The sequence below is a fragment of the Prionailurus bengalensis genome, chromosome C1 (genome assembly GCF_016509475.1).
Source record: "Prionailurus bengalensis isolate Pbe53 chromosome C1, Fcat_Pben_1.1_paternal_pri, whole genome shotgun sequence".
NCBI classification, from domain to species: domain Eukaryota; kingdom Metazoa; phylum Chordata; class Mammalia; order Carnivora; family Felidae; genus Prionailurus; species Prionailurus bengalensis.
The window spans coordinates 89,917,659-89,933,894 of NC_057345.1; positions in this window are offsets into that span (position 1 = coordinate 89,917,659).

Here is a 16,236-nt window from a genome sequence, read left to right on the forward strand (position 1 = left end):
GTTTGAGGAATAAGGCAGGCCTAGGGTTCTCCTACTATGTTGCCATATTAGCTCTCCAGATAAAATTTATTTTAAATTAATTTTTTTTTTATTTATCGTTAACAATTGTTGAAAGTCAGGATAAATTTCAGAAAGTTTAACCAAGAATATAAATATTTCCATATTACATGTGTAAGAATTCTCATTTTTGCAACCCAAAAAAGCTTATACTTCTTAGAATATATCCATTTGTAATATTTAGAACTAAGTTTTCAACAGATCATTATAATTGTTAGCATATGGTACATCTTAGCTCAGATTCATTCTTCTTTCTTTCTTTCTTTCTTTCTTTCTTTCCTTCTTTCTTTTTTGGCAATTCCAGTCACATTTAAAACTCCATTTTAAAAATTGTATAATCTTATGAAAAGTACAGGGAAAATGATACCTTTCTTTGACCCTTGGTTTCAATTTTTCATAGAATGTGTTATAGATTTTTTTTTCATTGTCCGTAATTCTGCTGTCAATTAACACAAACCTCATTTACTATAAAGGTGTTTTAAAAAAGAGTACCATAAGACTACAATTGAAGAGAGTAAGAACAAAAATAAAGATCTTTAAGTGAGCAAAAAGTTTTTCCTTGTATTGAATATTTTCTAGTATTAACTATTCATTGATTGGAGTACAGATATACAAGTTAATGAATGTGAACATTTAATAAATATGTTTTCTGCATTGCACTGGACATGCAGTGAAGAGTTAAGTCACAGATATTGTGGATGAAACCAGTAATGCAGTATAAAGTATCTAGTGCCATTATAGAGCTATCTAAAAGTAATTGCTAATGGGAAATTATCCTGGCTTCTCAGAGATGGTTTTAATAAGAAGATTTTCATTTCAGTCTTAAAATATTGGAAGTGTATTAAGTGGACAAAAAGCAAGGCTTTTCAAACAGATGTAAGAGCATCTGCAAATGTTTACTGAAATGAAATAACATTGCATTTGAGAAACTATGCCTTGATTTGGATAGATGATAGAGGAGGATAGTATAACAATAATACAAGGAAGTAGATGAGGTCCAGTCAGAGAAGGTCTTGTTTGTCAAGTCACTGCAAAATTTGGATGATATTCTACTAAGAGGAGAACACGATAGGTATATACGTAGTGGTAAAGCATAATCAAATTTATTTTTGGGACAATTACTCAAATATTTAGGAGATAAATTAGAAGGGGAGAAAACTAGAGGTGAAGAGATCACATAAGAGACTATTACATGACAAACAGTAAATTAGGATAGCAATGTGAATGGAAGAAAGGACAGAGGAAGTGGCAGCATCGCTGATTTCATGAACATATTTGGATGTTGGACTTTAGGGAAAGGTGAACTTTGAGATTGACTCTCAGCTTCTGAGTCAGTTGGTTGACTAGGTGATGGCATCATTAACAAGAAAGATAATACTCCTATTGTCAAAGAGAAAGATTAGATTTGCATTTGGCTCATGGAGGTAGAGAGAATGGCTTCATGGGTTTTGTCTTACAGATGACTAGATTGAGATAGATTGATAGAATGAGGGTTGGTCAACAGACACATATCGAGTAAGTTTTTGTTCTATAAAGGGTTATAAGAAAATGATTTGGCTCATGAGAAAATTTCCAGAATGTGCATACTGATGGCCAGGAAAGACATTTTGCCTCAGAAAGTAATTTATTTATATATTAAGTGTATATGTATTTATTTCTTTGAGGCCTTCAGGGATTTACAATAATTCTGATTTTAAATGTATATAGGTTGAATATGCATTCTCTTATTGTCAAAGGAGTATCTCACCACTCTAAAATCATATATTTTAAAATTATTTATGTAACCTGCCTAGCTTCTGTGTTTTAAGAGTTATAATGCCTATTGAGCATTTACCAAAGTGTTATAATATATGTAATAATAGTTACAGTTAATATTCATTATTTGCAAAATTCTGATAAATTCTCACAACTCTTTGAGGTCTTAAAACAATTTATAAACAAAACAATAGTGAATACTACTCACTTTTCATATTGTAACAAAAATAAAAATAACTTCTGCTAAAAGCATCTTCTAATATTGGTACAAACTAAGATTGCTCCACATTTAGGTCTCAAAATTAAAACTTTTTTTTAGGGGGTCCTGAGTAAGTCAGTTAAGTGTCAGACTTCAGCTCAGGTCATGATCTGATGGCTCATGATTTCAAGCCCTGCATCGGGCTCTGTGCTGACAGGTCAGAGCCTAGAGCCTGCTTCAGTCTCCCTCTCTCATTGTCCCTTCCCTGCTCATACTCTGTCTCTCTCTCCTTCAAAAATAAATAAACATTTTTTAAAAATTAAAAAAAATTAAACTTTTTTCTATTAAAACAACACTGAAAAACCTATTTTTTTCCCATGGGAAGAGCAAGTGTGAGAAGCTTTAATTATGAATAAGCTGTTAAGCCAAGATTTGTTCCAGTATTTTATTGCTTTTTCACATTTTTCTACATGCCTAAACAATTTCTCATGACTTTATGGAGCTTGTATCTGTCTGCTACATACACAGAATAATCTGATTTCAAACAGAAGCTTCCACATAGAAATCATGTTCAGGATGCTGCCTAGATGGGTCATTTTGAAGCCCAAAGTGTTATTTTTATGTACTAAACTTGTCTATCTTAGAGCAACAGATAAATATCAAGCCGTGTTTTTAAAATCTTTGAACACTTGCAATACCCATTGGCTTAAAAAATCTATTAATGGAAAGAAAAATCGTTTTATATATTATTAAAATACAGAAAGCCATAAAATGGTAAATAATGGCATAGTAAAGTCATTTTATTTTGTTATCACTTATATGAAATTGCCAAATATAACTCAATTATAATATTTATTCATGTAAGCATTTGAAAATAATATGAATTATAAACTAATAACAATCAAAGTAAAATCCGTGGTGACTAAAAGAGAAAAACTTTGATAATAATTTAAAAAGTGAGGTTTGCTTTGTAGTCCTGCAATATTGCAAGTGTGTTACTTCAATTGATTCCCTCATAATACTCAACAGTGCCTGGAACATGGTAGGTATTTCAAGAAATGTTTTTTGATTTAAAGAAAGATGAAAGAATAAATGAATAATGAATGGATACATACATGGCTATAAATAGTGCTAGATCTTACTATTATTCCAATTCCCAGAGGCAGAAAGAAATGTAAATGTAAACAGAAGGTATATTTGCTTTACCCAATACACTTAAAAAACTGGATGGAAAATGTTAGTATGTGTCAGATACAACGTGTACTCTACTCAACAAGAAACAGTGGTCTGGAGTTTGAACTGAAACTAAAACTCATGAGTTGCAATAAGCTTTACCCAGGACAAAATTTACACAGCTTAAAGAAAGTATACATTTAGAGTGGGTATCTCATGACTACCTGGCTATCCCAAAGTTGTTCTATATGCGGTACACTTATTGTCATGAGAGATGTGCCTGAGAGAGCATGGAGATAGCATCTAAGAAAGTTATCATCTCTGAGGTCACTTCAGCTTGTATACTTGCTAGCCAGGTAACCCTTATATGGGTATGTAATTAGACCTTATTCTCTAGTTGAACTGTGTTCACAAAGTTTACTCACCAATTTTTCATTGAGAAACAACTTTGCGAGATACAGAAGCCTAATTAAATTCATAGTTAACCTCACCAAATACTTATTTAACTTACATCTGGATTAATTCTATAAATGTCTTGAGTTAGTGTTGCAATTAAGATTCAAACCTCAGGCATTACTCAGGCAAGAAATTAGGCATAAACCAGCTGTTAACTCTCTTCTTCCAGGCTGTCTACAGAAACAGCTTTCGATACAGTCCCTTGACAGAGATTCTTATCAAAGTCAGCTTAGAATGTACAGACCAAACAAAACTGCATGCTGACATTAAAGTTTGAAGAATCTTTAGCAATGCCTTTGGAGATCTCCTAATTTGTACTTTTCCCACTAAATCGGTATTTGGCCATTACTGGTCAATAACAACACTGAATCATTCCCACAGTTAATTTGGCTTTTATCTTTTCATTAATCGAGGTATGACTGACATACAATAAACCACATATTTAAAGTGTACATTTGATAAATTTTGAATTTTAAAACTGTAACCACAATCATGATAATGAATATATCCATCATCCCCAAAAGTGTCCCTACCATCCTCTTTAAAACCTACCCCTTGAGCCAACCAACGAATTGTTTTGTTTTGTTTTATCAGTATAGTATACATTTTCTAGAATTTATATTAAAATAATTATAAAGCATATTTGTTTTGGCTTGGTTTCTTTCACTCCGTGTAACTATTTTTGAAATGCATCCACATTGTAACATATATCATTCCCTTTTATTTCTGAGTAGTATTCTGCTGTCTGGATATAGCATAGGTTACTTTTTCATTCACTTGAAGATAGACATTTTGTATCATTTCCATTTTGAGGCTATTATAAATGAAGCTAAAGTGAATATTCCAGTATATGTCTTTTCATGGATATATACTTTCATTTCTCTTAGCTAAATACCTAAATGGCAAGATTGTACAGCATGTTTAAATGTTGTATTATATTAATTCAACAAGTAATATTTGAGTGCCTTTTCTGTGCCAGGCAGTATTCTATATATTGTGGATACAGTCAAGATAATAAACTGCTATCTTATAGCTTATACTACAGAAACTATTGTATTACAACTGTTTTTCATTTAGTTTGTTAAGAAGGTAACGTTTATAGCAGCCCTTTCAACAATAGCCAAATTATAAAAAGAGCCTAAATGTCCATGAACTGATGAATGGATAAGGAAATTGTGGTTTATATACACAATGGAGTACTACGTGGCAATGAGAAAGAATGAAATATGGCCCTTTGTAGCAACGTGGATGGAACTGGAGAGTGTTATGCTAAGTGAAATAAGTCATACAGAGAAAGACAGATACCATAGTTTTCACTCTTACTTGGATCCTGAGAAACTTAACAGAAGACCATAGGGGAGGGGAAGGAAAAAAAAAATGGTTAGAGAGGGAGGAAGCCAAAACATAAGAGACTCTTAAAAACTGAGAACAAACTGAGGGTTGATGGGGGGTGGGGGGAGGTGGGATGGTGATGGGTATTGAGGAGGGCACCTCTTGGGATGAGCACTGGATGTTGTATGGAAACCAATTTGACAATAAATTTCATATTAAAATAAAAAAATGTAATGAAGTTTCCTTAAATATATCCAATTGATTAGTATGACCAAAAAAAAAGAAGAAGAAAAAAAAAGAGGAAAAGGAGAAACAAAAAAGGGAGAAAAAAGAAACACATACACCTGAAAGAAGAGAATTCCTAAAAGGACTAGCTATAACACTTACAAGCTCTTTATTAGTTTCTGTATTTGTTTGTAAATTCTAGTAATACTTAAGCCATATTCAATAGAAATATCTGAGGGATGGATACAACCTGAGTTATATACTAGAAATTTACATATATGAGAATGATATAAGAAACAACTGGTTTGAGCATATTCTAAATCTGAGGAAAAAAGAGAAATAAATTGCAGTTTACCCCCGTCTAGGCAAATTTGAACAGTTATCATAATAATAAGCTTTAAATCTCTTCTTGATTAATTGTAGAAATGATTACTTAGAATTCATGTATGTATACCACTATACATCCTTACATGAATTTGTCTTGCAAATATACCAAGCCAAATTGTACATATACCTGCCAATATATATATATATATATATATATATATATATATATACTGCCAAGGATTTTCAACTTTATAATTCATTTGAAAAGTTAAAATCATAAACTATTTAAAATAATTTTCTTTTAACATTTTTTAATGTTTTTATTTATTTATTTTATTTATTTTTTTTTTAATTTTTTTTTCAACGTTTATTTATTTTTGGGACAGAGAGAGACAGAGCATGAACGGGCGAGGGGCAGAGAGAGAGGGAGACACAGAAACGGAAACAGGCTCCAGGCTCTGAGCCATCAGCCCAGAGCCTGACGCGGGGCTCGAACTCACGGACCGCGAGATCGTGACCTGGCTGAAGTTGGACGCTTAACCGACTACGCCACCCAGGCGCCCCAATGTTTTTATTTATTTTTGAGACAGAGAGAGACAGAGCCTGAGCAGGGGAGGGGCAGAGAGAGAGGGAGACACAGAATCCGAAGCAGGCTCCAGGCTCTGAGCTGTCAGCACAGAGCCTGACGCGGGGCTCGAACCCACAGACTGTGAGATCATGACCTGAGCTGAAGTCGGACATTTAACCGACTTAGCCACCCAGGTGCCCCATCTTTTAACATTTTTTTAAGAACACGGAGTATCTTTTATATCAATTACCCAAGGCTTTGCATTTTCACATTTATCATAAAATTAGATTTCCATTTCACAATTAGTAAAATAATAGATTCATATTTAGCACATATAAAAATATCTCTTCAAAACTACATGGTTACACATAAAATTTTAGAAAAATATGTGTTTTAGCATGTCAGAATTCTGTTCTTTTTTTTAAAAAAAATTTAATATTTATTTTTGAGATAGAGACAGAGCATGAGCAGGGGAGGGGCAGAGAGAGAGGGAGACACAATCTGAAGCAGGCTCCAGGCTCTCAGCTGTCAGCACAGAATCCAACGAGGGGCTCAAACTCATGAACCGCTTGATCATGACCTGAGCAAAGTTTAACTGACTGAGCCACCCAGGCACCCCCACCCAGGCACCCCCATAATTCTGTTCTTTATATTAGGCTAGTCCATGGTTTGTTTGTTTTTTTTTTTTTTGAGGATAAATATTAGGACAACAGAGTTAAAAACCACTTCTGAATATAGTATCTATTTGCAGGGAATTATATACACACATATAGATGTTAAATTTTGGTAGAAATCCTTTTAAGACTAATTTGAAAAACTTCTGGGAGATACTACTTACAACTATGACTTCCTAATCTCTCCTCCTTCAAAGATCCATTTCTCACATCACTCTTCCCTGTTTTATTTTACTTTCAGCTTGCATATACCTCAATAATCCACTGGGAAATGTCTACTTAATTAACTCAGAAACTTCATGATAATTTATGAAGTGTTCAGATAGTCCTAATCATCTATTTCTATAGGCCTCAACTGCTGCACAAAGTCTTCCTTTTATGTAGCTTGGAAAATTCACTCTTCCTTTCTATGTGGTTTTGCTGCTCCAATCAAGAAATGGCTTCTATCTGTGTACTGTTGTGAGACAGTGAGAAATTTACCTTGAGAGCTTCTTCCAGCTCAAACTCTACCTGAGAAAGTTAACCTTGCTTACATAATGCTACTTGCTGCATCATATTACCCGGCCATATTCCACATCCAACACCTAAGAATGGCACACATGCAAAACTAACTATACGTAAACAGCAGTGGCGTTTTGAATGAAATAACAAATTAAAATATCATCTCCGAACCCAGATTCCTTGCTGACCCTCCTTAATGACCAAGTCCAATGCAGAAACCATTATATTTTCACAGGGTTTATTTATTCAAATTAACATTTTTCTTAGGTAACTGTAGGTCTTCATTGTGAAAATTTCAACAAAGAATTACTGATTTGCAAAAATATTTCACTAAAACAATTAGATATATCACAAGGAGTATAATAATATACTGATTTCATGTCTAAATGTAAGGTTCATTGAAAGTTGTTATAAAGGTAATGCAGTTAGCAATAGATTAGTATATTTTATCTTGATTTTTGCCCCGTTAAAAATATTTATACATTTTAAGTTAGTGGTTGAGTGTGTAGTTTTTAAAACAAATATTTATAATACAACTAATTAGACATATGGTGTCTTTTATTAGACCAACATAAAGGGCAGAGGGGAAAAAGGCTTATAATCTGACTTCAAAACTACATGGTTACACATAAAATTTTAGAAAAATATGTGTTTTAGCGTGTCAGAATTCTGTTCTTTTTAAAAAAAAATTTAATATTTATTTTTGAGATAGAGACAGAGCATGAGCAGGGGAGGGGCAGAGAGACAAAAATAAATAAAAAATAGGAAAAAACAGGAAATAAAAAAGTTCACAGGAAATATACAGATTTATTCAGAGAATTGTTTTGAAGTCAAATAAAATAAACTCCTTAAAAACAAAAATATTTTGAGAGATGATCTTACTTCAGTCTCAAATTAGGATTGCATTTCTGGAGTTTTTATTTATGGATGAACTGAATAAAATGAGGGATGAAAACTGAAGTGCTGTTTAGAGGCCTCTAAGCTAAAAAAATAGAATTATATTTTTGCCACAAGAGCTGAATATAAATTATTAAATAAAATTAATTAAAGTGAATGAATATTTCTGGAAAGGCTCTCTACTTTCAATATGGTGCAATGATGACAGAGTTTATCATTGTTGATCATCTCAGAGAATGTGTAAGTAGAATGCTTTCTATTAATTTAAAAAATACAATTATTTGTGTGCATTTAAAATAATAATTAGTATGGGTATAAAAAGATGAAAGGAAAGCAATCAGGCAAAGTAAATAAATTAGGTACTTAAAATGAATTGTACAGTGAAGCAGAAGGTAGCCAATTACCAATATAAAATAATAATAAATCAGAAATTGTATAATTCTATAAGGCATGTAACATGTTTATGTAAACAATATGGGGGAGCTAAAACAAAATTCTCTTATCTCTAAGTTACAGTACTTGTGAGAGATCTCTGCTACTATAACTTATCAATTAAATATATGTGTTTATACATATTAGGGGAAAATCAGGGCCTGGAAAGCTATGATGATCATGCAAGACAGGAGGAGAAACCATGAATAATAAGAAGAACTTAGAAGAAAAAAAGAATTTTTGGAGAGAAAAAGGATTTTCTATAAAAGAGAATGAAAGAACAGCTATTTTTATTATTTCTTTCATTTCTGATAGTTTCCCTATCTGGAACAATCCAAAAAATCTTCTTGATATAACTTGAGTAGCTCTTATTTACTTATAATACAAAAGAGCTTAGGCAGAATAATTAATATTTTTTGATCTAAATATCTTGAACATCTATCTTTTTTTCTTTATGTGTCTATTTAACCATTATATGTTCAACAATTAGAATAGGACTTAGCATATAATATTAGCTTAGTGAAAAATAGTTTATCTACAATGATTTTCTTCACTTAGAGGAATTAATTTGGAATAAAAAATCTCACTCAAAGATATTAGAGATTAGCAGGAAAAGTTAATGCAAATGGAAGGGTTGGCACAAAACAGGTACAATTTTTTCCTTAGTCTCCTGAAGTATTTCTCATAAGAAATGATTTACTTAGACTTTTCTGGACTGGCAATGATTTAACTGCATTTGCTAAGGTACTCTGGTAAGCAAGCTCTAAGATGGTCTCAAACTATCCCATATTCTGATATTCATGGCTTTACATAATTCACTCCCCCTTGAATATGGGTGAGGCTTGTGAATTTCTTCTTTCCAGAAAATACAAAAAAGTGATGAAATATCATTTCTGAGATTGCATTACATAAGATTTTAAGTTTTTGCTGCCAATCCTCTGTTGAGTGTCTCACTGTCTAGCTTTAAAGAAGTAAGCTGCCAAATGCATACTCCTAGGTAGCAAGGAGGTAAAAGTGGCTTCTGTCCACCTCAGTGGTTTTCAGGTCAACAGAGAATGAATCCTGCCAACAACTTCATGAGGGTAGAAGCAGATCCTGTCCCCACATGAATGTCAGATGAGACCCAATCCTGGTTGACACCTATTTGCAACCTTGTGATAAACTCTGAGGTAGAGGACCTCATAGTTCTGACCTACAGAAGTTGTGATAATAATGTATGTTTTTAGTGCTAAGTTTGCATTAATACTATTCTAGAGCAATAGATAACTAATACAGTTACCTATATGTGTGAGACCAGCCAAAGTTTCATGTTTTACAGCCAGTTCAATTTTACCAGGTTATTAATAAAAAATCCAAATTTGAAAGAAGAAATAACTATGACTAGTGGCATTATATGCCATATAAATGTATGTATACTCTTTTAAAATTTTATTTTTTTTTTAATTTTTTTTTCTTAACATTTATTTATTTTTGAGACAGAGAGAGACAGAGCATGAATGGGGGAGGGGCAGAGAGAGAGAGAGACACAGAATCTGAAGCAGGCTCCAGGCTCTGAGCCATCAGCCCAGAGCCCGACGCGGGGCTCGAACTCACGGACTGCGAGATCATGACCCGGGCTGAAGTCGGACACTTAACCGACTGAGCCACCCAGGCGCCCCTAAAATTTTAGATTACAGATAAGACTCTCAGTTATGTTCACACAAAAACTATGTTTAGACAATAGCAGAGACCTATCCAATTTTATCTATCAGTCTTTTTTTTTCTTTTTAAATTTGTACAAACAAAACAATAAATCAAAGATTTTCATCAATTTAAGTCTTTTTTAAAATATCAAGGGAATGGAGGGGCGCCTGGGTGGCGCAGTCGGTTAAGCATCCGACTTCAGCCAGGTCATGATCTCGCAGTGCGTGAGTTCGAGCGCCGCGTCAGGCTCTGGGCTGATGGCTCAGAGCCTGGAGCCTGTTTCCGATTCTGTGTCTCCCTCTCTCTCTGCCCCTCCCCCGTTCATGCTCTGTCTCTCTCTGTCCCAAAAATAAATAAACGTTGAAAAAAAAAATCAAGGGAATGGAAATAATTTTGTGTTAGATTTACATTTAAAAGGGAATGTTGGGGCGTCTGGTAGCTCAGTAAGTTAAGCATCTGACTCTTGATTTAGGCCCAGTTCATGATCTCACAGTGCGTGAGTTAGAGCCCACATCAGGTTCTGGGCTGACATCATGGAGCCTACTTGGGATTCTCTGTCTCCTCTCTGTCTGCCCCTCCACTGCTCACGTTTTCTCCTTATCTCTCAAAACTAAATAAATAAACATTTTTTAAAGGAATGTTTCCCATTTCTCTTTTAAAAATTTAATTAAGTACATTTATCTTCAAATGGAGACATTATTCCTTAAATGAAATATAAAATTCTTAGAGGAATGACAAACTATGAAATTTGCTTTTAAACTAAGTACATATGTAAGATAGATAGATAGATATAAATATGTGTGTATGTGTGTATACATATATATTGTGTATACATATATATGTACATTTATATGCATATATATTCACACATATACACAGATACAGATAGATAGAGAGTTGGTAGATAGATAGATGCTTTTCTAGTTTTTCAGAAAGATCAATAGCATATATCAAAAGTGTATCTAAAGCATATATAGGAAAAAAATACCATTGCTTGTATTATACTTGTCATTATAAACTTGACTTAGGAAAACATCATGGAGTACAGAGAAAAGAGTTTATTCTAATTAATTTGTTTGCATTTCCTTTATGTTTAGTTGATACCTCTTTGTTATAAATGTAGAACTATGGTGGATTCTTTCTTCTGTATTGTGGGTGAAATTTTCTCATGTATTTCTGTCAGATAAAATCTATATTAGACTAACTATAGTAACACTGAGAACTAAATTTCACAGGCCTAAGTAGAGATACTTTGCCCAAGTCAAAATATTGAGCAAGCAAATTACACCTGCCTTAACAACAGATGAATGGAAAATAATAAAAAGGAATTCTATCTTCTAATGATAAAGGTCCAAGAAATATATCCTTGCTCTGGCAGGAGAATGAGAAGAGAAATCAATGTTAAATATGCCAAAATCACTTTCCATGACAAAGTTCTACTTTCCAGAGAAAGAACTGAATCAAAGTTTTAGTTTTATCCTAGATGGGGGAAGAGCATTCATCCACTCCAACCTGATCTTGACTTCCTGATTCATTAGTGCAAAGGACATGTAGCAAACAAAGTTCAGGGAATAGGAGAAACCTATTAGGAACATTGCAAATGAAGAAGAGTAGAGTCTATTAACATTAGAGAAACACTTGTGGGGTCACAGGCCTCACACACAGGATGACTAAATTATGAGATTTAATTGGAGGATTATGGAACACTTCTCCTGTCCCAGACTTTACAACTATAAGAACAGACTTTCAATATGATAGCTGAAAGAGGTTTAAGACAGAATTTCTCTGAGAAGGAGTACTTTGAGAAACACAAAGTCAAGAGGGGAGACAAAAAGATTAGAAGCCTCTGTAACCTGTAGTCACAGTAAACATTAAATATAGCCCAACTCATATCAAGATTAATATATATCCTCACACTTAACATTTACTTAACTCAGTGCCTATTATCCAAGACAACATGCATAACTTTCAATAAAAGATTACTAAGCATTTCAAAAGGCAAGTTAAACACAATCTGAAGAATCAAAATAAGCATTAGACCAAATTCATATACAGCAATGATTTTGGAATTAAAAAGAGAATTTAAAACTATGATTAATATTTAAAATATCTAATGGAAAAAAATATATAGCATATAGCAACAGATAGGTAACACAAGCAGAAAGTCTGAAACTCTTAAAAAAGTCAAAAGAATGCTAGAACTCATAAAGACCATGATAGAAATGAAGAATGCCTTTCAAGGACATGACCAATTATAGGATCAGGGAGCTTGAAGATCAGTCAATAAGAACATCCCAAACTGAAATTCAATGAATGAATAAAAAGAATGTAAAAAAGAAAAAAAAAACTTTTCTGGGTTGCTCAGTTGGTTGAGCATCTGACTTCAGCTCAGGTCATGATTTCACGGCTCATTGAGTTCAAGCCCCATATTGGACTCTGTGCTGACAGCCCAGAGCCTGGAGCCTCCTTCAGAGTCTCTGCCTCCCCCTCTCTCTGACCCTCCCCTGCTGGGCTCTGTCCCTCTCTCTCAAAAATGAATGAACATTAAAAAAATTTTTTTCAATGAATAAAACACTAAACATCCAAGAATGGTGGGACAATGTTAAAAGTCGTCACATATGCATAATTGGAATATGAAAACAAGAAGAAAAAAAGAATGGAGCAGAAGAAATATTGAAAGTAATAATGGCCAAGATCTTTCCAAATTAATGACCAACACTATATCACAGATCCCAGAAGCTTAATGGATATCAGAACCAATAAATACCAAAAACAAATAAACAAACAAAACCAGCTTATCATATTTGAAGAGAAAAGTAAAAGAAAAAGAAAAAAATATTAAACACAAACATTGGGGGGAGAATCACCCTACCTATAGAATTACAGTATACTTCTCCTTAGAAACCATAAAAGCAAGAAAAAAAAACAAGTGAAATATTTAATATGTTAAAAGGAAAAAGTCCAAAATACAAAAATATTTTAAAAATAAAAGGAAAAAGTTCATCAACTTAGTGTTCTTCGTCCAGTGAAACTATCCTTCAAAAGTGAATAAAAAATAAGAAATTTCTCAGAAAATTAAAACTGAAAGAGCTCATCCCAATAGACTTGCCCTGCAAGAAATGTTAAAAGGGGTTCCAAAGGGAAGAAAGAAAATGAAATAGATCAAAACATTGATCTACAAAAAGAAAGAGAATTAGAGAAGGAATATATGATGGTAAAATATTTTTTTCCTTTTTTTTGAATTGACCAAAATGGTGACTATTTGTTTGAGTCATAATAGCAAGAGTGTATTGTGTGATTATAACATAAGGATAAGTGAAATGACAGCAATGTTACAAAATACTGGAAGGATGGACCAGGAATACTATGTCATAAGGTGCCTACACTGTAAATGGAGGGGTATGGAGTCATTCAGTTATGGACTTGAATTAGTTAAAAGTGTATATTGCAAATTCTTCAGCAAGCACTAGTTTTTTTTTTTTAAGTATAATGATACATTAGAGAGCAGATAAAATGAAACCATGTAAAGTATTCGTTTAAAATCAGACAAGTCACGACACTCATAGCTCAGTTGGTTAAGCATTGGACTCTGGATTTCAGCTCAGGTCATGTTCTTATGGTCGTGAGATCAATCCCCACATCAGGCTTCAGTGGAGCCTGCTTGGGATTCTTTCTCTTTCTCTCTGTTTCCCTCCCCTGCTTGCATGCACATGCTCTCTCTGTCTCTCTCAAGATGAACATTTAAAAAAATAAAATAATAAAATCAGAGAAGGCAAAAATAACTAAATAAAATCAGACAGGGCAGAAAAATATGGGGGAAAGAAACAAAACACTAACCTGAACTGAACAGAAATAACTGCATTAATTTCAACCCAAGCAGACTTCAGAACAAGAGAAATTATCAGTGATGAAGATGGACCAGGTTTTGTTTTGTTTTTTGTATTTTTATGAAGACATAATAAACCTTAATGTGTATGCACCTAAAAGAATGTCGAAATACAACAAAAAAGGGAAATAGACAAATCCACTATTATTTGGAGACTTCAACATCCTTCTGTAAAAAATTGATAGATTAAGCAGGTGGAAAATCAGCAAGGACCTAGACAGCACTACCAATCAATGTAATCTAATCGACAATTATAGAATACTCCATCCAACAACAGAATACATGTTCTTCTCAAGCTCACATGGAACATTCTTCAGGATGTACCACGTTCTAGGATCTAAAACACACTGTAACAATCTAGAAGAAGGGAAATCATAGAAAAAGTAAGTTCCCAGATAATGGAATAAATAAATAAATAAATAAAGAACTGAATGATAGCTGGTGTATTTGCAAATATTTGAAATAAAACACCACACTTATAAATAATACAAAAATTTCCACTTAAATGAACATGAAAATGCAAGTCATTGAAATTTGTGAGGTGCACTAAAAACAGTACTTGAGAGAAAAATTTACATCATATGCATATATTAAAAAATAAGAAAGATCTAAAATTATCAACTTATACTTCCACCTGAAGAAATTAGAAAAAGAAAAAAAAAATCAGAAAGAGTAAAGTTAAATAAGCCTAAGAGGTACAATAAAATTCAGAACAGATAATCAATGAAATTAAAAACAGGAAAACAATTAAGAAAATCAACAAACCAAAAGCAGATTATTTACAAAGATCAACAAAATTGATAAATCTCTAGCCAAGCAAGCTAAAAAAATTTCACAATATTTATCCACATATTTAGATCTTCTTTGATTAGTTTACCACAATCAGATCCTGTATATATTTTGATATTATATACCCTTAATACTATTAAAAAAAGAATGGCATTTTAAAATAAAATATATCTAGCACTTACCTTTTATGGTCCATCTCCCCAAAACACATATCCCCAGGGTAACATGAGAAAAAAAGATCATACAAATCCGAATTGAGGAACATTTTACAACATACCCGACCAGTATCCACCAAAACTATGAAAGTCATCAAAAACAAGGAAAGTTAGTGAAAACTTTACAGCAAGAAGGAGCCTTAGGAGACTTGACCAAAAATAATGTGATCTCAGGTATGGGGCACAAAAGAGAATTTGAAACAGTTTATCATTCTACGTAATAAATATCGGTGGGACATGCAGAATAGCCTCAATACTAGAAACACTCTTTAAGTGTATAGAAAAAAATACATGGCCTTCCTAATCTATAAAATGAGCATTATATCCAGTTAGGGTGGTTGGTAAGATCAAGGTGAGCTAACATATGAGGGGTTCCAGGTGGAGTAGTTGACAGTGGGCAGCTGATCAGTAACACAAGCTGTTGTTGTTGTTACTGGTTTTGTTGTTATTATCATTTTATGTAATTTCGGAATAAGTGAGCGTTTTTAAAAATAATGAACAGATTTGGTGACAATAACTCTTTATTTTATAGATGAACAGGAAGCTCAGATGAGGAGCCTACCCAAGGTGTCACAGTAAGGAGCAGAGATGAAACTGCATGTCTCTTGCTGCGTTGTCCAAAATGTTATACATAATTTAAAATTAACCACATTCCTAATATAGACACATTGCTAACATATTTTCCGAGAGCTCCCATTCTTATCTCACAAGCTTAATTTTCTTTTATAAAATTATAGTAAACATGAAAACATATTTTAAACATTATAACACAACTGGCTGGTGCTGGCTCAGATGCTCATAATAATCTCAATCTGGTCTTGAAAAAATAAAATTAAAATAGGCAGCCTTATTTGGTAAATTATACCATGGAACATACTGTGCTCATTTCCACTGATCTGTGATCAAGCAAGCAAGAAAATTTCACTCATATCTTTTGGAAGAGCCTTATAATATGCCAAATAGTCCTTGCTTTAACATCAGCAGAAGAGTCATAGAGATTTATGACTCCGAAATAGATCACAGTGTGGTCCATCTGCTGTAGTAGATACAGAACTAATTACGAACTA